Source organism: Corvus hawaiiensis, chromosome 5 (genome assembly GCF_020740725.1).
Source record: "Corvus hawaiiensis isolate bCorHaw1 chromosome 5, bCorHaw1.pri.cur, whole genome shotgun sequence".
Classification (NCBI taxonomy): domain Eukaryota; kingdom Metazoa; phylum Chordata; class Aves; order Passeriformes; family Corvidae; genus Corvus; species Corvus hawaiiensis.
In genome coordinates this window covers 17,743,743-17,768,322 of record NC_063217.1, presented here as the reverse complement: position 1 = coordinate 17,768,322, position 24,580 = coordinate 17,743,743, and the positions used below count along the sequence as shown (strand labels likewise).

The following is a 24,580-nucleotide window of genomic DNA, read 5'->3' as shown; positions in this document are numbered from 1 at the left end:
TTTTATGGCTGAGCAGGTGGATCTGATCCAGCTCTTGCTTTGCTCAGGTGAATGAAATACGGAGGATTTGCATAAAACCAACATAATTTTTTCTACTAAAAGGGATGCTTCCCAGCTACTAGGTTTAAGAGGGAAGGTTGACTCTGGAAGGTTTAAGAAGGAAGCTCTGACTGTTGCCTGGGTCCTGGGCTGTCCTGCAGCTTGACTTCTATCCCAGCTGTGAGGGAGGCTGGGAGCCAGCACAGGTACAGGCAGTGCAGGCACTGAAGGTCAGGACAGTCTGTCTCAAAGGCTGGGGTAGATACAAACAGCAAGAATAAGCTCTTGGTCTCCAGGGTTGGCTACTAAATGCCTTTCAAAATATGCATGCTTATGATGCTAACAGCAATAAAAGACAGAAGGGCTTGCAAATGAAGTGGGTTAGTTACAATCTTATATTTTAGAAGCATTTGAATACATAAAATATTTGAAGTTGCCCATGTGAAAGCAGGTGGCATTGTCAGTCCAACTCCGAATGGACACCTGTTCCGTAACTAGAAATTTTGTCATCTTCAGTACAGAAGCCAAGAACTGGGTGGAAAGGAAAGCTGAACTCTTCAAATTTGCTCTGTGTATACTAATGTCTGTGGAAATACTGTAATTTTTATCTATCTTTTGAAATAAACTCAGGACTCTCTTTCTGAGGTAACAATTTTAGTATTTCTTATTTTTCATATTTTTTTAAAGTGTCCATTATTAAAGCTCCCAGGCTCAGGGAAACTACTAAAGTTATTTACTGAAAAGTTAAAAGAAAATGAGATAAAAAGTAATCAATGCTGAAAGCATATGCTCAATTCAAAATAATAGATATTCACACCTAATTATATGAAAGCAAGCCTCTTTTGACATGTATGGAGCATGAGGTTTTCTTTTAATTTCAGATCCTGTGGAGTGCTTGAGAATGTAGTAGAAGTGATTATATGTGTTTTAATACAATTTTATTTTTTAAACAGAATTTTGAGAACCTGGCACTGCAGAAGGCAGTATGCTTTAAAACACAGCTTCCTCAGTTTACAAGTCTGTGCAGTAAAATGAATGCTAGGATCGTAAAGGACAGGTGTGTTATAAGTGCTGGACTGCTGCACAATTAGATAAAAAGGGTTAAAACAAATGCTCTTGGGGAAGAGTTTTTCATTGTTTATGCCTTTTAGACTTGAAGACTTGGCAAACCTGCTATGTAACTATGCCTGCTGCCTGGAAAATAGCTTTTTCTTTTTTATTAGTCTAACTCAGGCTCTCATTTATTGAGCCAGAGAAGGAAAAGCCAGCTTTAGCTCTTCCATTAACACCAGCTGGGGCCTACATCACGTAATGTTGTGTGAATGCACAGCTTCATCCTATCACATCTGAGCTGCAACAACCCGCAATTTTGCCAGTAGTACCATAACTTCCTACGAGTTATTTATGCCAGGTATCTCCTTAATTCTTTGTTTTTCTGTTTGTTTCTTTTCTCTGTGATATTTTTGCTTTAATATTACATAGTCAAAGAGGCTAAAATTGAGGAAGGAGATGTACATGTAACACTAGCAAGAAACAATACCAAAAACCCCCGTATTATCTGTAATATACTAAGGAATCTCAGAGAACAGAGAAGGGAAAAATGCTTTACTTGCATCACTGAATCTTAAAAGTCCCACTATGAAAACATCATGATGAAATAAATACATAATCTGTTCAATGGCATATTTGTTTAAATATCTGTTTGTGTATTGGAATAAATGCATATAATTCAAGACCTTTCTAGTTACTAACCTTAGTATAATCCATCTCTACAAGACTTTTACACTAGTATATTCTGATAGCTGTTGCAAAATATTCTCATTAACTTTGCTTCTGAGCACCAGATCCAGGACTGCTTTTGTTGGTGAGACTCAGCCAACTTTTCTTTCAACTTATGGCATATCAAGGTAACCCACTGACTGTCATCTTCTCACCTACAGCTCTTAAATTTCTCAGTCAGCTTTTTGTTTCTTGGGCTGTTTCAGTCAAAGAGCAAATATTTTTCCTTTCCCTTGTAGGAAGCAGGCATTTACTTTCCTCCCCCTCAGTCTTCAGGGGTTCTATGGTGGTTCATTTATCACCAGCAGAATGAAGAACTGCTTATACAGGCCACTGTCAAAGTTTTTTTCTCAGTGGAAGGGATGATGTGTAATTTGCTTTCTTGGCTTAAAATGATAAAATGACAAAAGCCACTGCACCCAAATGGTTTTTCTTAGCTGCAATGTTAGACATCCATGTTTATTGGGATATTAAGCGAAGAACCCAGCTGGTTTGTCTTCAAAGATAAGCTAGAGAAAACTCCCATTTTGAGCTCAGTGTTTTTCTAGTTAAAATTTTTGAAAGTGTTAAATACAGCTAGTGTTAAAAGATGGGAAATGTCAAATAAAACTTAATGTTCGCATTGTAGTGAGGGCCGAGATGGAGAGAATTTGCAGCATGTTATTTCTTCACTTTTGATAACACCTGTTAAAGAAAATGTGCTGAGAGTTATAGGGTATTAGAGCACTTCCAGGCTTTTCAGCCCAAACCTGAAGCTTGTTGTACAGTTCTGTTTGTTATCTTGCAGATAACCCAGAAACAATTGCAGATGTGAATAAAATAGTATTTAATGGTTTTTTTGCTTGCAGTGCTAGCACATAAGATAAAGTGAGCTTTACCCTCTGTAGCGGGTTGGGTTTGTAACTGGGCAGAAACAACAATTTAGTGTAGTGGTTTGGCCCAAAATACTCATTACTGTTTATCTTCTGTGAGGTAAGAATTAGGAGAAATGCAAAGCAGGCACCAAACTTGAAAGAATATAAAGAAGTTTGTTAACAGATCTAAAAGAAGAAAAAAAAAATCATGCCACACCTTCAGAACTCTTCTCCTCCCCCCACCTTTCTCCCTTCTCCAAGTGACAATGTAAAAAGACAACCCTTAAGATGTTCAGTCTGTTTACCACTTCCATAATAACCTTTTTCAGTCCACTTAGGAAGAAGAGTCTCTCTTGCCCATGCTCATATGAAAACATTAGCACAATGAGACAGCCGCCCACTTCCAAATATTGTTCAGTCCATTTAGGAAGAGGAGTCTCTCTGCCTGCGTGTGAGTCCCTTCCCCCAACTTGCAGCTTTTCCCGCAACTGCTTTCGAGGGTCCACTCTTGAAGTTTTTTGGGGTACAATTTTAAGGTTGAGCCGTTCAGAAACAAAAAACAGAGGCCCTTCTCCTTCCCTGGGAGCAAAGAGTCTCCCTCATCTTCATCTTTAGGACTATCTCTGGGAGCATCTCTAGGAACTGAGGTTTTCTCTTTTCCCATTTGGAGCAAAAGTCCTGATCTGGTCCATCTCTCCCTGTCCAAGCTTCTCATGAAATTACAGCTGTGTCAGCATCTGCCTATCTCAGCGCAGGTGCTTTTGCTTATGAGTTGAACACTCCACCCCCCATATCTTCATGGAATTACAACGGGATACTCTGATATATCCTAGCTTCACAACAGACTTTCAGCTTTAAGGATCTCCTCTTTCTCTTCCCTCAGGTTTTCAGCTCTTCACAGCACTTAAAGGGTTAATCTCACCCAGGCCTTGCAGCTGGAATGTGGTTTATCACTGTCAGTCGCATGACCTCTGCCAGACAGCTGTGCTGCTATTGCTGAATCTCGGAAGCAGTGGAGAGGTGGGGGGGGAGCCGAGCTGCCCCGGTGGGGGGGGTTCCATGGGTGGAACAGGGCCCATCGGCTCCAGGATGGCCATGGCCCGGCCCAGCCTGGCCCAAGCAGGGCCTGGGCTGGGCCCACTGGCCCCCGCATGGGGCCCACAGCCACCTGTCCCAGCGCTGGAAACAAGGCAGAGAGACTCTGCGTCAGGGTTTACTATTCTTAAGTGTGTATCACAGAGGCAGTCACAATTTTAAGTGGCTCAAAGAATTGTCCATATTCAAACTGGCCAGCTGATAGGTTCTGTTAGGTCATAGAGGAAGCTGTAAGCACCCCTTTGCTTCTGGGACTATGCTTGCTAACCCATGACATCCTGTGGGAATTTATGTTGAGAGAAAAGATGCTTTTTTCTACCACAGTGTTTTAAGTCTCACATTATGTATTGCAAGCTTTGCTTTGTTCTCTTCTTTGGTTTCTTTAAGCAGAACACTTGACATTTAACTTACTAAATTGTAAGACTGTTAACTTAGCCAGGGTAGCATATCTTGACAATAATAGCAGTATACAATAAAGCAGTTCAGAGGTTTCGGGCTATGTCTAGACCATCTTGAATGCCTGAGCAATGAGGTCAAGTGATATGGAGTGGTTCATCTTCATATTTTGCAGGCTGTAAGAGACAATTCGCATCTATATCACCTATCATTGTCACAGGATTGCCATGCATACAAGCCATTTGATTATTGCGCATCCTCACCAATTTTCCCCAAGGAAACTGCCTCCCTGCCTGAGGGTCACAAGCACTGGTGAGATCAGCGTTGTTGGGAGCCCTTGACATATTTGTGCTTGGTCCTGAAGCAATCTACACAGATCCCTTGGCTGCCAGCAGCAGATTCCTTCATGGCCAATGCTGAGTGTACATTTGACAAGCTGACCACAAGTTCACAGTCTCTCACCATGATCTGCTAAGCCCTTCTAAACTTGTACAAAACCTCACATGAGCCTTACATCACCAGTGGGTATAGGGATAGAAATGCCAGGGTGCTGCTTTGTGCACAGTTACAGAGACTGCATTTTCCTGGGCAAGTGCTTGGCTCCTAGAAATGAACAAGGAAAGCCCATCCTCACTCACTGGCACTTTGTTCTCACCTTAGGCAATGTCCTAAGTGTGTAGGAACAGAGAGGGTCTTAAAGTACTTAAGATCCCTATTGAAGCTTATCACTATTTCACCCCAGGCACCCTGGAAGTTTTAAGCTTTTGTTTATAATGTTTGTAGGAATTGAATTTCCACTGAGAACTTTGTGCTTTTATCCCAAACACACCCTGAGAATATGATAAATAGCAAGCTTTCCCTTTTTTTTTCAGTTCCCGTTACTTACATCTCATCTCAGCATACTTTCATTCTCTCCACACATAAATTTGAAATGGTTACAATATCTCTTAATAGGATGGAGCTAATTAGTCACAAAATAAATCATTACAGAAAACTATAATGGCGAAAGTATTTGAGTTCTTTCATTATGTCTCCTGGAGTACTCATTTAAAACTACTGAGTCTAAGCCAGAGCATAGTGCAATTCATTCCTCTTCCTGCTTCATGCTGAGCTCAGACTTCAGTGAGACAAAATGGTTTAACGGCTTGAGGTGAGAGGTAGAATGGTAAATGTCATGAGGAATAAAGCTTGGTAATAAAATATCACTTGTTTATTAGTTGGATGTTAACGTATCTGTATGCATGGGTCGATGTAACTGAATTAACATCTCTGGTTGGTTTCAACTGTGAACTATAAAGAAAGATGCCATTTCTTTAGTCTTGGGTCCCAGATTGTTTCTGTCTTTAAAAACATCATTAATAAGTCTTGATTTCTTTACTGGCTGCTGTTAAATGTTTTTGGAATAAATAGGTTTTTCTGTTATGCGCATATGTTTGTACAAAAAAGCCCTGAGATTTCTTTCTGCAGCAATATATTGGACTGTTGCCACAGTAGGTTTTGTAAACTACTCTAGTATAGTCTTAGAAAGAAGACACAGAAATAAAATTTTTTTTCTGCATCTTATTTATGTTGTCACAAAATGAAGTGCTTTGACCTCAAGTAAAGCTCTCTAAGCTGTTCGGAAATAAATTCTTTAGCTAGAAACTTCTTTTAACATTCTGTGCTCAAAGCTGATTCAATTTTTGTGATCCTAGATTATGGCTAAACGTCTCCATGTACAACTGGTGAAATAATTCATTGAGAAAAACATGAGTTTTCAGTCAGAACAAATAAATTATTCATGTTGCTGTACATTGCTAAATAAATTGTTTGATAAACTGAGCAAACTGAGTTGTGTTTCTTGCTAGGTACAGAGATATTATTTGATATGATTTGGGGAGACTCTTTTTTTGTATACTGATTTGGTGTAATTTTCATCTCATAGCTGAGCAAATTTTAAAATTAGCTTGGCCTACCATATAATATTTCTTTATGAAAAGAGAAAATTAGTTTCACAATATGGTAAATTGATGTTGTTTATTTTGGAGCTGGTTTTGAACCCTCCATTCATATTGAGCAATAGTTACCCAGTGGGACCACTTAATTAAGGACTACCTGGCTCAGAGCTCCAAAAGCGAAACTTCTATTTATATTATAATTCAAATAGAAATTTAGCAGTCCAGTAAAGTCTTAAAGATGCTGGAAACTAGAAACTGTAGGAAACTTACATTTGTTTGTTTTTTATTGATAAAATGCTTTCCGACTTTAGCTGAGACAAAGAATTAAGGCAGGTTTTGAGAAGATAATGCTGATCAGACATTTTCTCGTGTGTTAGGTACATTCTGGGTAATATATTTTGTTAAATGGGAATAATCTTCCAATGTTCTTAAATGTTTTCCTTACTCTCTTCATATTTGGCTCTTGCACCACAACCACTCTATGCTGTTCCATTCATCACCCTTCAGTATTACAAGCAAAAGTCACTTGAGATGTGTGAATCTATGAATTTAAATGCCATGGCCTTTGAAGGTGGAGTTTTCTTTGTGTAATTCTAGTATTTATTACTAATTTTGGTGGCCTCAGGAATACAGATGTACCAATGAAAACAAACCATTGTGATGACCAAGATGGTTATTTAAATGCCATAAAAGATCTTCCTATTCATGTGATACTTACTATGTTTCCTATAAAATTCACTGAATTTCCTCTACAAGGTTTTAAATAAAGGAATAATTACTTTCACCAGCAGAGAGCAGCAATGATATACTTTGTAAGGACATGAGCCAGCTCTTGCAAAATTCTGTTACTGGCGTGAGTGATAGATAATATTGTGTATGGTTTTCATGATTTATGGGAAAACATCTGTTGAAATTAAAGCAACAATAGGGAAAATATGCCCCCGTTTAATTGAATTCTTTTATAAAACCTTTTAATTTAAAGTACTTTCTGTTTAATTTCTTGTCTGTATGAAAGTTACAAAGATTTATTACTTGAACTGTGTGTAAGTCACCCTAGTTCTTAGTAGGTGATTGTTTTCACATTGATCTGAAAATTTGCTCTGGAGTATCACTGATTGTGTTGGGCACTGTCTATATTTTAATTTTACAGTAAAATTTCAGCCCCATAAATGTCAATAGGCATTTTTTCCCACTGACTTATATGAAGTGTTTCACCCTTCTTGTGACGTATATATTAATAATTCATTATAAAGAGATTAATAAATAGGGTGAAAAATTCTAACTGTGCATTATGCTTTTCTTTTGCTGTCTCTTCACAGAGACACTTGTGCAATTTTACAGGCACTGGATAGGAAGGATGAGAACTTCTTCTTCCTATGCTAGAGTGTTCTAGAAATGCTGTTAGAGATTTATATGCCCTGTTCTGGCCCTGTGGCTCTTCCATGTTTGATTGTGTAGCAGTACTCAAGAACAAATTAAAACAACCCTTTTTTCTCAAGCTTTTTGTTTTATGCTGAAAAAAAAAAAAAGATAAAAGAAGAAGTGCAGTTTTACTTTCCATCTCCTAGTGGGACTACTTTGCAAAGTACGAAAGAGCATTAACAATGCCACTGTGGTGTCACTTTTGGAAAGAAAGTGGGATTTCTGTTGGTTGTCCCAGTGCTGTCTATATGTTGTGTATACACTAGCATTTTAGCTTAAGTCAGGACAGTGGTTCAGGAGTAAACCTTGTATTCCTGCTACCACATGGAGTAGTCATACTTTCACAGCAGTATTGCTTTCAGAGGGTGTATAACTAAAATACATGTTCATGACACTAATGAATATTCAGTTCTGGGAAATGCTGCATGTAGTTCAGAGTCAAAATCCTGTCAAACACATGAATTAATTTGTACCTAGGAGGAACATCCCCTTGGCACTAAGTGTTCTGCCATCCAGAGCCATCCGTGCTGCACCAAGCTGAAGCCACTCTGAGTAAGGGAGTCCAGGCTGCTTCATGCAGTTTCAGAGGAGCTTGGGTGGCAGCAGCACTTCCCTGCTTAGACTGAATCACCTCTGTGTTACTGCCTGAATACTGGTGTGCAGGAAATGCTGAGGTCTAGATTAGAAATGCTGCTTAAATTTAGGTTACACTGGGCTCTGGCAATGCTGGAGAGCTGTAATGTGAATTGCATTAGCTCTCCCCTTTTTTGAGGGTTAACTCGCATGAAGTTCCCTTTGCTTCAGTGTTTCTATTGCAAAATAGGAGAAATTGTGTCACAGAAATTTTATAGAAGTAAATTTGGTCATGTTTATGAAGCACTGAGGTTCTGTCATGAGGAACTCTACACAAATTAATGAGGAAAACATTGTTCTCCTCCTTCAGAGGAGGTCTTAAATAGTGTGCAACAAATTAGTTGTGAGACCATAGATTGGATAAACATGGGGAAAGAATATATTATATAGCTCTTCACTTGATGAGTACCATCCTTTCTGTAAATGTAATGAAAAAAGTCTTTCAAGAAAATAATGGAATCTTGTAATTAAAGATTGTATCAGCACTCATATGCCCAAAGCACCTGGCTTGGAGTTGTATGGGAGATTTAATGCTAACATTTCATCACATGAATGAAGGATGCTGCAATCTATGTATTATTCTTTAACATATTGTTTTACTGCAATTCATTTAAATTGGGGGTGGAAGAGGTTTAATTTTGATTAAATTATAATTCTTGCCATTTATTTATTTCTATTTAATTATTTGGAGTGTTATTAAAAAAGATTAACCATTTCATGAACCTGCTGTCCATTCATCTTAGTATGTTATTAAATATAAGAATATTTCTAGCCGTCATTGTCATAACTATTGTCACAGCAGTATTTGTATTGAACCAGTGATAGATTCTTGCTTTGCTAGGCAGAATACACTGATAGAATGAGCTACAGTCCCAGACAGGGAGGATTACTGCCTTTACATGTAACAAGGACAAACCATAGAAAAAGAGACATTAAAAATGGAGGCTAATTAAAAAAAATGAGGTCTGTGCAAGTGTCATGTTCATTCTGACAGTGGATTTCCTTTAATTAATTGTATTTCTAGAAGGAGTTCTGTGCCGAAAGACTTCACTGTATAGGATTTAATGAAGGAAAAAAAGATGAACAAGAATGTTAAGTATTGGATAAGGGGAGAAGAGTATGGTGGGCCACCAGACAGAGAATGAATGAGGCAATGGGAGCAGATAGTCCTAACCACAAAGAGAGTTAACAGGAGAAAGGTTATTCTTCAGCATCTTTTGTAAACTTAACTTGCTGTATGGTTTTGAAATGACTTTCTTGACTCTTCAAGCTCTGATTAATATTTTATTTCAAATTCATTAATACAGAATGTAAAAATAAAATTCTCTTAAACTAGAAGAACAATTTTAAATGCCCACATTTGCTAGTCTGCCACTAGTGCAAGATTCTGCATGCAAAGTTTTTATGCACACCCACAGTGTGATATGAATAAAAATGCGCTGAGGGGATGATTTAACATTAAACCACATTTTTACCTTATTTCTCAATTTCCATGTTTTTCAGGCATTATCTAAATAAATAGGGTTGTTGCCTGTATCATTTTAATTTCTGCCTTGCGAGGATACCAGAGCAGTGGGGTTGACTTCTCCTGCATCTGCCTTGGACAGGCTCTGTGTGCAGATCATGCTACCCTGTACATCCCTCACCTGATTACTGCCTTGTGGAGATCTCACTAGGGTCTGCTTCAGGCAGCTTTGCAAATCTCCCCTACCTTTCAGACAGAGAAATTTTGTTGATTAGTTTTGTTGACTATTATTTTGACCAAATGAGCCTGTTGAGAAGGTAATAGGGAAAGAGAAGCCAGTGGTCGTAAGCAGAGATTGCCACAGCACTTAATGTGGGTTTCTCAGCATGAATGAAATAATAACCAATATAGCACCTAAAATGAACTTTCTCCACACCCAATGTCGAGGCCCTGACTGCCCAGAACCCCCATCTTTTCCTTGTTTCTCTGCTTTTTCACCTGGCTGTACACATCTGAGATTTACCCAGAAATGGAATGTCAGCCTGCAGTGAGGTGTTGCATGCCTGCTCTCTGTGCAGATACTCTGAAGCAATTGAAACATCTCACAGAGTTCTCTAATTGGATTTTCATACCTTTTTTTTTTTTTTTTGCCTCGTCTGAATACACATTTCAGCTTGATTTAAAAAATATGTCGTGTCTAAATCAAGATTCTCATAAATAATGTCTGTGAAATCTGCCCTGGGAGTCAGAAATTCTGTTATTTTGGGTCAAGGATCAACATGTCATTTTTAGTTGGATATTTTTTCAAGACATTAGTGGTTTGCATCTATTTTATTCAAAGTGACTTCACATCAGGATCTTCATTGTCTATGTGTTTACATGGATAGTGCTTTACAGAGTTTTTCTAATACTAGTTAATACTTTTTTCAAATGTATTATTGGAAAGAGAATTGTGAAGATAACCTTGATAATACTATACATCTACTTGCTGAAACACACTTCTTATTATAATTCATATTAATTTTAATGGTGCAATTATGTTAGATATAATTAGTGGTGGATTGTGTGTTTCTTATTAGCTGCATATTTTCAAAATAAATATTGCTATAATATTGTAAGTAAATTGTTTGGAATTTTTGTACTCTCCATGGGGTTGCCCAAAAGTAAATACTGTTCTTTTTAGATTCCACTTCACATATATCTGATGAGAAATATATAAAAATAATACCATCATTATTTTCCTTTTGAATACCTTATAACTTCCTCTTTCTAATGCGCATACTTTTTCTTATTCTGCCTTCACAAAGTGACTTTGCTATTTGTTTTTATTTCGTGTTTTAGTTCCTCCTCGCAGCTCTTCATAATGCAAAAGAATGAGCAAACCATCATGATTTACTTAATCTTTAGCCTATTAAATCTTGCACTTGAAGGTCAAATTTAAGCAGAGGTAAATCTATGTTTCTTTAATATACTTTAATTCTACAAATAAAACGTGATTGAAATTAAATTGTAGTAGGATTTCATTTTAGAATTTCTTTCTTATTCATCTGGTAAATATTGGTTAAAGGGAGTATAATGAAGATTTGAACTTACTTGTTCCCCAGAGTACAGGCATCATTTTCATATAGTTTTGTTAGAATGTTAGGAGAAGATACTTGGTGAAAATAGTAAAAGTATGAGATTGTAGCAGGAAAATGAAAAGTCAGTGAAGGGTAATAGAAATTACTAGCAGCATGGGGAAGGCTTCAGCATAAAAGATGATGTGAAGAAACCCAGTGTTTAGTGTAATTAAATTTGAAAAGGGGAAACTTTCCCAGATTTAAATTTTTAAATCAAGAATTCATTCCTTTCTAGGAAAACTGAATGTGAATTTTAAATTTAATGAAAAAGGATTGGATGTAGTGTATTATGTGTTAAGAAAACCCAACAGATTATAGGTGATAGTTCTATTGGTAAAACTGGGGGGGAAAAAAGCAACCCTACCAATAATGCTTTTCAAAGCTTAATTTCTATATTACAGGTAGGATATGGGAAGAAAAGTTCAGAGAAGGCTTTGAAAAACTTTTAAATATTTCTACTATAAACATCTAGGAATATTTTTGGGCCTAACATTTATTTCTTCAAGTCATAGACATCACTGGAAACCATTAGACTAATATTGAATATTTTTGAAACAAAAATGCTGAAAGCAATTTTAATGAAATTTAAGAATCTCAATGTTACCAGAAACTTCCATGCAATGAAAAAAAAAAAGAATTTTTCCCTCTGTTACTCTTACAATCTAATGACTTATTTTATCAATGATCTTTTTGTGGGAAAATATGCAAGTGTCAGTCTGAAAAAAAATCTTTTCCTTTGTGCTGTACGAAGCAAACACTGCTGAGAGTCAACAGGTGTGTCAGAGGACAATTGGGGGCACCTGCTTCCTTATTCCTGGTTTTGTCCGGGCTGCACCTGGGCTGGGGGTTGTAGCTCACAGGTTTGCTCTGGTGTCTTTGGGGACCTTGGCCCTCTGCAGGGGACAGGCTGGCTTCAGCCAGGCACAGGACTGTACAGAAGCAGGAAAGAGTCCTTCAGTGTCAGAGGTGAGTGAAATTGGTGGATTTGTCAGTATATGGCTGGACCAGAGGTCGGCTGAGCGGCACCAGAAGTTGTCATGCTTTTGGAAAATAGGCCTGAATTTTTCTGCAGAGGAAGATACTCTACAGCTCTCAAATCTAGTTCCTTATTCGTATGTGTTAGGTGAGGGTGGGATGGACTAAGTCTCCCATGGGAAATAGAAGAAGTAATCTCTATATTACCTTCTAATAGGGCAGTTTATATAAAAATGTATTATATGGTTCAGCTATTCAGGCTGCAGCCATCTGTGTGGCATCTTGCTAGTGCCTTGAGCCCTGAGGAAAAACAGGATTGGAAATATTTTTCTCTTCAGTGCTTGGTGTTGGACCGTTCAGCTAAAATTTGACTCAGCTTATTGAACTTGTCTGAATGTTCAATATGATTCTCTGGCTTTGCATGAGGTGTCTTGGTGGCTACAAAGGCAACTCAGGTTTGAAAACCTTCCCCTGATCTCAAAATGCAGCAGATACTGAATACAAAAGAATTGTGGGTTTTGGTACGCTGGCTTCGAAAGAAATATTCTCAGAAATTTAATATAGGGAAATAATTTGAGTTATTGTGGCAGAGAAACCATTTGGCTGAAAAGGAGGTGAAGCTAGCAATTCAGAAACAAGGCTGTGGAGTGCATTGATGGTGGAGCTGTGGGAGGGAGGAAAAATAACCTACTGTGCTGCAGCTGTGTATGTGTGAATTAGAAATACTCCAAGAATTTACATCTTTACCTGATTTTTGCTAGTTTTTTCTACTTTTTTCTAGTTCTGAAGGTGAAATCTTAAATCTCTTTAATGGCATGTACAAATTTATGTGTGCTGCTTCAACATGTTAAAATATCAGAAAATTTATTTAAATGCTCAGGCTGTGCTAATTAAATCTGCTTAAAAATGATTTAATTGGAGTAGAGCAAGTGTTCTGCAAACAATATCTGCTTAAATTGTTTATATTTTTTGGTTAGTATATAAACTTAAGCTATAAACAGATGATGTCTGAAATTGTCAATTTCCGCTAAGATCTTATCTGGGAGTGTGTATCCTCTTATTATATTGTAATGGCCAAGCAAAAAACACACTTAGATAAAGTAACATTGTTCTAGAAGAATTTTAAATACCTTTCATTACGTTATCAGTTCCATAGGTGTTGTGTGTGACTAGTCAGCTGGGAGAAGTCATTAAATACAGGATAATAAGAATTTCTCATTTGCTAGCCTTGACACATTTTATGTTAAAATAATTTCAATCTTGTGTACAAAACTGGATTTACACAATGAACAAGTTCTTAGATATCGTCTACCTTGTGTGTAATGAAGGGTTAAATTTTTTTTTGCTAGAAGGGTTATCAGATCAAAGGGCTAGAAGAAAGTGTATCTATTCCCCCTGTTCTTGCCAAGAAAGTGTACAAGGTTGACTGTCAAGAGAGTAGCAAAGAGTTGGCAGTGGTTCTGAGATGGTCACCATCTAACAGAAAGAAGCAGCCTTAGAATTTCTGATTTTGACTATTTAATTATGTATGAAAAGCTGGGGTTTGGAGTTTTTTTCCTCTAGTAAAAAAGTATGGTTTATGAAGAACAAGGAAAAGACTTCAAGCTCAGATTTAAAGAAAAAAAGTAGACTAGTTGTGATTTGAACATCAGGGATGTTGCTCTGCTGCTTAATCAATGTAGAGTTTTAAAATCTCATAAAAATGTCTTGCCTAGTGGCAAGATGCATCTAGCTGTCTGAAAACTTCCAAGATGTGCAACATTCGTAGCAAAAAGAAGCAAGAATTATAGCATGTTATGAAATATGCTAAATCATGCAGGATCTGACCACTTAGACAGGATATTCATTTGTACTAGTTCATTGTCTTTTTTGAGCAAGTTACACTCTTCTTTCATGCAAGAAAAGCATCAAATGTGCTTATTTTCCTATTGGGAAAATCCCGCCAAGATAAGACCTTTTTTAAAGAATTCTTTAACATTTCAGATACACAAAGAGTAATACATTGCAGCCCAAACGATTAGTCTGATCCCTTAAAATGATGATCAATAGTCTCACATTCAACCTCAAATGGAAACAGTACAGTTTGTTTGCCATTCTTCTTAGTCATTTAACTGTGCTGCTTCATGCTCTTGCAGGAGTTGGTCCTGTTGTTGTGTTCCCAGAACTATTTACTAAGGCTTTGGATCACCTTAGAAAAATATAATACTATTTTAAAGTTAGTAAAATATCAGTAGTTAAACATTCTCATCATGTGTGTCAGTGTTGGGCATTGTGGCACTGTAATCATGGGCTCAGGTGTGCAAATTTTATTGTCCTTCACGGTTAATGATTTCTCTGTTAATCACTCAGAAAGGGAATAAAAATCCCTTAATACACAGTGAAGTAAATACTGAGCAACATCAGAATTTAATGCTAGTTTTGTCACTGTAGTGCCCTTAAAAAAAATCTGACAGCAGTTCTGCTACGTAAGGCATAGAAATGTACAGCTGTCATCTCAGCATTTTTGTGGCCATGTACCTACTTGTAGGCCTACTTCTGAGAGCAAGGTGCACTTTCCTCTGGGCTCCCTGTCTTCCCCTGACTGAACTGGTATCAGAGCTACAGCTGTGTCTTTCTTCTGAATAAATCCCTTTAATCTGCTTGGATAGCCACGGAGGGCTAAGAATAATCTTGCTCTTTAGATTTGACATTTTTTTTTGTCAAACACACACACGTGCATCATTTGTGAAAGATTGTCTACAGAAGCAGTATAGTGTTTTAAAATTTGAGAATGCAGAAATAAAAGAAGAGTAAAAATAAGTGGTTGTTACAGTTGCAGAGGTCTTAAAACTTCTAAACTTTATTTTACCTTTCAATGAAGTGTTATAAACTGGCTTAGGATGAAACAAATGGAATCCTACAAAGACTTTTTTCGAGGGTGTGTAGTGGTAGAACAAGGTATAATGGCTGAAAGAGGGTAGATTTAGGTTAGTTATATGGAAGAAATAGTGAGGCACTGGGACAGGCTCAACAACAGAGAAGTTGTAGCTGCCCCAGCCCTAGGAGTGTTCAAGGCCAGATTGGATGGGACTTTGAGCAATCTGGTCTAGTGGAAGGTGTCCCTATCTGTGGCAGGTGGGAAGGGAAATAGATGATCTTTAAGGTCTCTTCCATCCCAAGGCATTCTGTGATTCTATAGAATCTGTGCAAAGTCTATGACAAGATGCAAACTTTCTTTAGACTTGGGAGTCTATTGCTGCCATGTTCCCCCCCACCCCCCCACTATTTAACCTAAAGACCTTTCCTGCATAAATTCATCATTATCAAGTGCACACCTGTGGCTATGATGGAGGAACTGACTTATTTCATGCTCCTTGTTTTCTTCCAGGGTGAAAAGTGTGTTTATCTCTGTAGACAACAGACTGCTGCTAATCATCTGTAATTAAAACTTGTTCCTTCATTTTTAAGTTGGAGTTCTTAGCTGAAAGTTGTTCTCAAGATGACCATAGAACATATTATGAAAAAATACATGTAAAGTTTTGTGGATTTTTTCATCAGTCAAATTTAACTTGAAGTCTACTTGGCCGCTGAAATTGAAAAGAGGATAATACCAGTCCCTGTGAAGAGCGGCATGGTAAATAATTAATAAAAGTGGCTAATCAATAGATTCTGTTCTGAAGAAAACAAAGATGTATTGGAAATTGAAATATGTTGCAATATATTTCTCTCCAACATACTGGACATGAAGTGAGATGCATGTCAGACCAGAGGAATCTAAAATTTGTCTTGTAATACTCAGCTAAAAATGCAGATTTTTAATGTAGAGAACAATACATATTTTATACCCTTCATAATGAATGTTTTTCTTTGTGAAGAGGTTGTGATTTCCCCACCCTTACTCAAATCTTTTGACTTTCTTGAAGTAACTCTAGATTATTATGACACTTTGGGTTTAGAACATCAGAAGTCTGTGGCTAGAGTCAGTGTTAAGAAAAGTAGATAGAATTATTGTTTAGTTTCAAGGCTGGTGGACAGTACTTGTGCAGAGGAGTATCAAAATAATACCTATTTTTAAGAACCTTGCTTGCTCACAGTTCAGTGCTTTCCCTGGTTTATATCTTTTCCTTATCCTGAATTAATTGAATAGCTCACACTATAGATGGGCTCCCAGTACCTAAACCAAGTTTCTTTTCCTGGAATTTAAACCAATTACTTCTCATAGTGCCTTAGATGTGGAAACAAACTTGAATACTGTTCCCATATATCTTTGCCCTTTTTCTCTCCTTAAGCCCAACCTTCATCACAAATCACATTTTCTAAGCTTACTAATTTTCTAGTCATACTCTCAGCTTGGCCTAATTTTATCTCTGTCTTTATTGGACTAAAACTTGTCAGAGTAATCCAGTGTGAGATTCTCCTGCAGCACATCACAGTTGACAGAGCGGGGTCAGTTTGTGTAATGCATAGTTCAATCTGCTTATTGGAACCTTCTATGCAGTACTGCTGCTTGGCCTTTTATTTTCTTGGCGATTTTTCCTCAAATGTGTATGCTTTTAAAGGATTTTTGACATTTTGCCCTTTAAATGTAAAACATAAAACTTTATTGGAGAAGATCTTCTGGTGAAACAATAGGGATTCAGAAGTAGCAGACTTTTTTTCCAAAAATATGAAATTTTCTAAGACATTACTAAACATTTCATTTTATGTATTTATGTAAAAATAGATTAGGAAACAGAATAAACATTACATTGACTATACTAAAAATATTATGGGGAAAAATCATCCCAAATAAGAGTAATAAATCCACAAGATTAATAAAGTGATGGTTGGTTTTATTTTCATTTATTTTGATAGTCATTCTTTTATATGTATTTGCAAGCAATTCAAGTAAGATTATGTTTCAACATATCATAGCATACTTTTATTTATAGGATTTATTTAACTTGTTTTTAGGGGACTCTTTAGTTATTCTCAATGCCTACTGACTTATTTCAGTGTACATGCCAAAACTCCTGTCTTTGTCAGTCATGCACTTATGAGTCCTCCCATCTGAACTTGCCCTCTCTACTGAGTCTCCTCCTGAAAATTCGCTAAAATATGTCCCCTAGACTCTTAAGTGGAGTCTTTTAAAATGTATATTCAAAAATTTAAGGGTTTTTTTTGTAATCAACTTTTTCTTATTCTAGCAGAGAAACTCTTGATGAGACTCTTGTCTATTTTAGCAAGGCCTGTTGCAATAGCACAATGAAGGGATTTTTCTTTTTCTCCTCCTCCCCACCCTCTTTGTGTTGATGGTTAAATAAGTTTACTGTACAATTAGGCGAATACCAGAGCTAATAACAGAGAGTAGGTAGGGTCACAGAGGGAGAAAAGGGGGGGGAATGGCAGTAGCTTTTTTTGTAGCAGTGAACCACTTAATCAGCTCTTTTGCAGTGCAGAGACTCTAATTAGTAGCTTGAATTTACACATCAAATTTGTCATGACAAATAAACTAGGCAGTCTTGATACAATCCTATAGATCACAAATGTATTTTCGCTCTGTCTTATTTTTGACTTGTCACTTCTGTTCTTAAGTGGAAGGAGAGATGCTTTTGTATTTTAAACATTGCTTAACCCTTCAGAATACTTTTTCAAAAGACAATACCAAGGGAGAAGATCAGGTTAGAAAGGTGAAATCATAAACTAAGTAAAAGCTGGCTGCATTCCCACAGTTCTGCTCTGTAGGATATTTGGAGCTGGTAAAGATATCATCTAAAAATATGAAAATTTGATGAGAAGCTTAAGTTGAAAAGGTCAGACTGAGGTTACAGATATGACCTGACTACAAGTGTTATTTTTCTTTTCCACAAGGGGATCCTAGTTTTCTCAGTTACCTAAATACATCTTTTCTGCATCTTGAAATTAAACTTGCAAGTATCTTTAACCTTTACCACCCTATTGTGAACACATAATGAGTAGAAAACAATAATTTAATATATCTTTCAGTCCTGGTTTTAGCTTTCCTTTGATTTAGGAGTATAGGGGGTATTATGGGAGTTAATGTCAAAGATTCCTGTCACTTTGAATCCCATCTCTGTGAGTAGCCTTGGCTGTATTTAAGGAAGGTGTAAAAGAACATAAAAATTACCTTACTGGCACTTACATATCGTTTGGCACTGGAATACTGGTCATCTTGGGAATTCTAAAGTCAGAAAATACCACCTCTCTGCATTTAATATGCCTGGAGGGTTGTTTTTTTTCTTTTAATCACTGTTTTGTAACTTTTTAACTTGTATACTGGTTTTTGGCAAGGAGTTCTACAATGTAAGTATAATGCATGAAGAAGTACAACTTTCTGTGGTTTTTTGAACTTTTTTTGCCAGTTTTGCCAGTTTCACAGGCTTGAGTGCTGATCTTGCATACTGAAAATGAGTTGTTTATATCTGAAATGTATATAGAAGCATTTTACAACTAAAATTGCAGATGTTTCACATATCAAAGGTCCATGTGAAACTTCTTGTCACTGTTTTTTCCTGGTTTGATGTTGCTTGATTTATTTTTATATTTTAAAAAACCTAAATATGACTTTCCGTGAATCTCAAGTTCAACCTGTTTTCCAGAAAGCACTGCACTTCAAACTTGTGCTAATCAGTACTTTTTAACAAAACGTTCTATCTATAACCACCAGGAGTGTCACTTTCTGTTGAATACTACAAGTGGTTCATGGCTCTGACAAGTATTTTAATCATCATGATGAAATCTAAGGTTTAGGCATGTATTACTCCTTTGAAGGATGTATGATATTAACATTGGAAAACTATTAACATTGCTCACCGAGAGATTACAAACGGCCAAAGATACTATGCCTTTAAAATTTTGCTTAGAAGTCTTTGTTCTGACGGGGGTTTTTTTTTATTTTTTAACAAACCAGCAAGATTCTGAGGAAAAGATAGCAGCCTTTAGAGTCCCCAAACTTTTTCTATGGCTTAGATGCTTTTTAGATCAGAGAGAATTTAATTTATTTCATGGTCTGAGAAAATGTCTAGAATGGTTTTTGTTTGTTTTCTTATAAAGTCAGAAGCACTACAGATTGTGCAAGCTCGCAATAGCTAAAACAACTGTGTGTACTGCAACTCTTTTTGGAAATTGCAGTAAAAGAGTCTAGGAAATTATTTCCTATGTATTTCTTTTTACTGAATATTCTAACCCCTGCTTTGAAGATACTCTGTGAAATACCTCCAGAGCTCCCCTTTGGGAGAGAAGACTGACCTTTGTCGTGACCGCATAATGTTTGAGTAACCGGCTGGCAAGTCACAAGTGACCTCTACTGTATTAATCTGCTTTTATAATCCTTTCACTGTTTCCTTTTTTTTTCTACATTTTTTTTTTTAATCTGCATACATTTCTCACCATGACTGAATTTTACAGTGTTATGTGCAGCAAAGTTAGAGGTAGGTGGGTTTGGCCTACACAGCTGTGCTGGAAAAAGTCATTACCATGGAATCTGTTATGCTGGAAAGATTGGTTTTGTGCTGTTTCACTTGAGAAGTGAGCTGTGACTGGTGTTGTGTGCTGTAGCAGAGCAGCTGCCATGCTGTGGCTGGATTAGCAGTTCTTTGTCAGTGCTGTGCATCATCCAGCTGCAGGAGCAAAGCCGTTTCAGTCGGTCAGGTATGACATCTAAATTGCAAACTCTTTGGACCAGGAATCCTGCACACCTTCCTCTTCTTGTCTAAACATATATATGTGTCTTTCACTGATAGTCCCTGTAAGCCTTTGGGTTACCTACTACTGCCACAGATGTTCATGAGACCAAGGAAGCCCTATTGCAAAAGCTGAGGATGTGAAACAGAGGAAATAGCATCTTACAATACAGTGCTTACTGAAATACTGCTGCTACCAGCAATGAAGGAACCATGACCCCAGTGAAAATTGGATCTTTACCCAAAACAATGCATTTTGTTGCAAAATACTTGCATCTAGATAAGGTTCTAAGGCCTTAAGTCCATAGATGATTATTTTTAATTAATTCTGTATAAAACCAAGGCACTGTGTACATGCATACTCCATACAACAGCCTCTCCATACATTTATCACAACATTCAGTAAACTACTGAGAAGAAATAAATAATGATGCTGCCTGGTTATGTTATGTGTCAGGACAAGGGTCTGTCAAGGGTATCAGGTTCATTTGATGTCTTTGATGTTACAAGCAACTATGGAAATAGAGGTACATAATTTATGTTACAGCTTGAATATCTCCCAGCAACCTCACAAATGATGCTTGAAAGTCATTAATCACCATGAAAGTTAAAGGAAGATCACTGAAATCTGATACGTTGTACTGCAAGAGTAGTTTATTTGTCACCTCAGGTGAGTCCCTGGTACGTGCTCAGTGTTGCAGTGTATGAGGGGAAGCAAGAGAATATTCATTCCTGAGCAGAAATGTGTGGAGAAAGTTCTGAACTTCTGAGCTGGAATAGCTATTTTGGGTGCTTTAAAACCGGCTTAATTGATTGCACTGCTTGCTCTGGGAAACCGCACTTGAGCAAAAGAAATAGAAAGGCAGTTTGTGTCCTTTAGGTCAGGATTACTGTTCTGGCTAGAATACTGTCTGGGATTTTAGATTAAAGGAAAACAATGCTTCAATTTTTTTATCCTTATTAATGTTATGTAATTCGTTCTTCTCTTGACCCTGAGATTGATTTAGAATGTGTTGATTTGGGATGTAATTAAATATTTTTTTAATACATTGATTTATTGAGTAGTTCTTCTATTTTGACCTTAATTATTCAATTTTGGTTAGGTACTATGAATTTTATAGTAGTTTTTTTTATCCTGATATTTGATCACTTATTAATTTTCAGAAAACCCTTGAAAACAAAATGTAATTGCAAGATAAGTCACTAACATCAAAAATTTAAAACAATAAATTCAATGAAATTCTTACTAGCCAAAAAGGTTTCATGCCTAGAGATTTTAACAAGGGAAAACTTTAACCTTTTTCCACTTCTAAATAGGACATTTTTACTTAACCAATGTTGCAGATATAATAACCTCAGATATATTACCAGTCATGAGTTCTGCAGTGTTATATATAAAAATCTTGGACTTAATAACTAATTCTTCTCAGTTATTTAAATAGTTGATACTCATCTGATTAATCTGAAATATTAAAGACCCCCTAAGGCTGGGATTTTATTTTAATTGCCTCTTTTTGTCCCCATACCACTGTTTTATTGACTTACTTGAAATATTCAAGAGATTAGCAAGGCATAAGTTTTTACGTCACACAAATATCCTGGTTTGACCTTATTCAGAGATTATTATGTATTCCTATTACACAGCTCAGTCCATAAAATTCCCCTTGCAAGTTTTGCATGCTTTGTCTTCAGATTTACTGACTCTACTAGAGTAAGGACTCCCAAAGGTAAAAGATTTCTCCTTGTCTTAATTATTTTAAGCCTATGGTTGGTTCTTTTTTTCAGATAAAAACATAATCTTTCTGAAAAATTTGATTATGTAGCTGTAACACTTTCTACTCTGCCTCGACTTTCCCATACAGTAGTTTCTATAAAATTTTAATGTTTTCTCCCTGATGATAAGCTCAATTAACTAATGAAAACATACATATGAATCTCTTATGAGTTACTGTCAAGCTCATGCAGTGTTTATGATCTTGCATGGTTCTGGAATAATGCAATCAGAATAAAACCTTAGAAATAATTTATTTTACAAGTAGCTATTCAAAAACTCTCTGAATTGTTGTTTAGAGTAATAATGACAGAAGGAAGAAATCAACTTGTTTATCACAATCCATCGTTCCTACTGTTGCAGTTGTTACATATTGATGTGCTTACTTACTGGAATTTGCTCCTGAGTGGAAAACATCATCCTCCAGCCTGTTTGACTTCCTCCTCTGTCATCCATTCTGTGCATTGCATTCTGATGTAGCTTGCTAGGATAAACCTCTGTATCATGGGATGTCGTAGACTGTGTGCATGTATGGTGACAAAACTTGTGCAGCCTGACAATGTAGAGCCTTCAAATACATTTTAATATGGAAGCTGAAAAATGCAGTGAAAAAGAAGACAGAGGGAATGTGACACTATACTTCAACTCTAAATAATGAATTTCTTTTTCTGTTTCTTCTGTTTTCCATATGAAGTGGAAATAGTGTCTATTAAAAATAAATCTGATTCTTGTAGATCATGTTTCCCAGGTTTGACAAATCATATGAAAACCTGTGAAGAAAATACACTTTTATCTTTTTTCTTATTCCACAAAAATAGAAGTATTTAGCCACATCAGATTTTGTTCATGCTCTTGTCTTGCTTGATTATAAAAGGGGACAGGGAAGGAATAAAAAAGGATAAGAATAAAAAAACCAACTGACTATGACTAGCCAGACTAGATAAAAATACAAAAAAAAAATCTATATTTATATATATTTATAATATACTTATTCTGTCTTTTCTTGTATGCTTTCTTGCTGTTTTAATCTTTTTGGTATATTTATGCAGCTTTCTTTTCTATGTTTTTAGTTTAATGCTACCCCTACAATACCCGGTTATAGTCTCAATTTTCTTAATATAATCCTGCCTGGTTTTGAATGCTTAATTTGCTTATTAAAGTACTCTTCTCTGTGATTATACATAAAATACTTGCTTCCCTTTGTCTCCTTTAAGGTTCCCAGTGGCCATTTCCTTAGTCTCTTTTTTTGGTGATCTGACTACAGGACTATTTTCTTTCTCTGGGGTAAAGTTTCAATTTGTGCCCTCTGTGTGCTGTCACACACTGAAAATTCAAGCTAGCCTGAAGAGTACTTATAGCACCCAAATCAGTTGGAGGAGCAGTAGATATTGCAAAGTGATGTTTTCCCATTAATTATTGTTAAGCAGTCATTTTTATATCATTGTCTTGAAGTTTTAGTCTCTTGTCATATGAAGAATGAAAAAAGTACTGGCTTTATCTCCCAGGATTTCCTTGTACCGTTATCCAGCCTGTTCAACTCTGATCTACTGATCTTTTTTTTTAGATACTACCATAGATATGGGCCTTGAGAATGAGCCTGTATCAAAAGAGAGGTTGAGGGACTTGTTCAAATATGGAATGTATATAAAGTACAGCAGGGAGAAGAGAAAGTACAAAGAAGTGCATATTGGTCAAGATGGGCTTCAAAACTGAGTGAAGATAACAGCTGAAATGGTAGCCTGGTAGGGACAGCTTTAACTATGCATTAGACACCACTGCTTCAACTAAGTGCAGTACCTGGATAATGAGTCAACAACAGAAAGTAAGTCACAAGTTTTAGGTAGATCCTAGAGTGTATACATATAAGGTGATATTTAAGGATTTTTCTTGCAGCTCTACATAAAAGCTCAGATCTCTGTTCTAGTTAAGTCTTGCCAACAGCTGTTCATCAACCATTAACTGAATGGTCATTAGTATAAAGAACTGGAGGCAAAGCCGCTTTGATGAGATAAATGTCCCAGGCTTGATGCAAAGACATACAAATAATACCTTACACATGCTTACATGAAAAGAAAGGTATTTTTCTTTTTTTTCTTTTTAAAGAGAGATCAGTGGGGTTTTGCTGGCTAATTTTTTTTCTCGACTCTTTTTTTAATTTACCATACAAGCATTATCAGTATTTTCCCTCTGTGTTGTCTTAACACTTTGGAAGAATGTCCATAAATACCTATAATGTTATTGCTGTCTTTCTGGTTTATGATTTCCTTATTTTGAACTTCCTCTGCAGCTGCTGCTCTGCCCCATGTTGACACAGCAGTCTACTGTGGCATTTTCTACTCTTCCTGTCACAACTGGCCTGCAGCTTGTGTGCCCATTGGCCTGCAACTCCCTGACTTCTCCAAACACCCCAGAAACCTCCCATCCTCTAGACACAGTACAGAGGACTAACCTGGTCTGTTGTTAGAGAAATCCCATGTACTAGGAAAGCAGAAAAAACTATCTAAAACATACTTGCTTCAGTTACTTCACCCTGTTGGCCATTTGAATCTCAACCAAGAGCAAGCATGATGTAAGCTACCTGCAGTTGCATCACCTTGAGGTCTCTGACTCATTCAGCTGTGCTTGACTCCTCTCAGAGGGGCTCAAGGACAGTGAAAATGGCCTGACAGCAGCCTCAAGCCCTTCCTGTGGGGGTTGTGCCATCATGTGCTTGCCATGCCAATGGCCAACATCTGGTCCTTGCAGCTGGAGAACAGAATTGCTTAAACTCACTTTTCTGAAGTGGTAGCTGTTTAAGAGAAGAAGTTGTCTTTTGAGATAGTAAATAAAGAAAAGTAATGCCTAGAATATGCATGATGAACTCAGATTGAATGAAATATTTTCCCAAATTGCTACCATCTAATCCAGATATTGGTATCTGTAGCTATAGAAAAT

The 24,580-nt window shown here is 36.8% G+C and overlaps 1 protein-coding gene across 7 annotated transcripts in view; it reads left to right on the top strand.

The window, feature by feature from the left end:
* Positions 1–24,580, top strand: part of KCNIP4 (potassium voltage-gated channel interacting protein 4) — a 400,021-nt gene that overhangs the window by 244,101 nt on the left and 131,340 nt on the right. Inside the window, exon 1 of one of the 7 annotated variants that reach the window (XM_048302879.1) lies at positions 21,530–21,602. The exons of the other annotated variants lie outside the window; for them this stretch is intronic. The gene's annotated coding sequence lies outside the window, so the exon portion shown is untranslated. Of the gene's footprint in view, positions 1–21,529; positions 21,603–24,580 lie in introns of those variants that run through there. 7 annotated transcript variants of the gene reach the window in all.